Consider the following 1,476-nt stretch of genomic DNA (forward strand, 5'->3'; position numbering starts at 1 on the left):
CGAATCGAAATCGATCATTCGCCTTCCTTAGTACAATTCTTACATTCTAGTTCCACTTCAAATCGCATTGCGACGTTGCGCTTAGACATCGAATCGAATCGAATCGAATCGAAATCGATCATTCGCCTTCATTAGAACAATTCTTACATTCTAGTTCCACTTCAAATCGCATTGCGACGTTTGGCTTAGATATCGAATTGAATCGAATCGAATCGGAATCGATCATTCGCCTTCCTTTGTACAATTCTTACATTCTAGTTCCACTTCAAATCGCATTGCGACGTTATGCTTAGATATCGAATCGAATCGAATCGAAATCGATCATTCGCCTTCCTAAGTACAATTCTTACATTCTAGTTCCACTTCAAATCACATTGCGACGTTACGCTTAGATATCGAATCGAAGCGAATCGAATCGAAATCGATCATTTGCCTTCCTTAGTACAATTCTTACATTCTAGTTCCACTTCAAATCGCATTGCGACATTACGCTTAGATATCGAATCGAATCGAATCGAATCGAAATCGATCATTCGCCTTCCTTAGTACAATTCTTACATTCTAGTTCCACTTCAAATCGCATTGCGACGTTACGCTTAGATATCGAATCGACACGATTGTGTCAAGCAGAACACTACTAATGCTGCTTTCGAGCGTTCAGGGCTTGTTTTTGCTACTCATGTGAATCAGCTTACATCTTTTCTATACTTAGAGCTAGCTGCCATTCATCATATCAACTAGAAACTTTGGCTAAGTCGTCTTATATTCTCTTACAGTGAGTCAACGTTGAGACCTTCCCATGCACCACAACATCAGCAGCAAACAACCGCAGGTAGCTGCTCTCCTGTCCACCAGATCATTTATATGGGTAGAAAATAACAGTGGTCCTATTACACTTATCTGGGGCAATCCTGGCGGTGCCCTTGTCTCTGCTGAAGACCCACCGTCGACGACAACTTACTGGATTCTGTTACTTATGAAGTATTCCAGCCAGTCACACATCTGGTAACATATTACGTATGCTCGTACCATCGTTAACAGTTTGCAATGGGGCACCGTACCAAATGCTTTTCGGAACTTTTGGAATCTGGAATCTACCTGTCGCCCTGCATCCGCTGTTCACGGGATGTCCTGTGAGAAAAGGGCAAGCTGGGTTTATCACGAGCGACGCTTTCTAAAACTGTGCTGATTCATTGATTCAAATGGCTCTGAGCACTATGGGACTTAACTGCCGAGGTCATCAGTTCCCTAGAACTTAGAACTAATTAAACCTAACTAACCTAAGGATATGACACACATCCATGCCCGAGGCAGGATTCGAACTTGCGACCGTAGCGGTCGCGCGGTTCCAGACTGTAGCCCCTAGAACCGCTCGGGCACCCCGGCCGACTGCTGATTCATTGACGGAAGGTTTTCTATCTCAAGGAAATTTATTATATTCTAACTGAGAGAATGTTCAAGAATTCTGCAACAAAC

The sequence above is a fragment of the Schistocerca cancellata genome, chromosome 7 (assembly GCF_023864275.1).
Source record: "Schistocerca cancellata isolate TAMUIC-IGC-003103 chromosome 7, iqSchCanc2.1, whole genome shotgun sequence".
Lineage (NCBI taxonomy): Eukaryota > Metazoa > Arthropoda > Insecta > Orthoptera > Acrididae > Schistocerca > Schistocerca cancellata.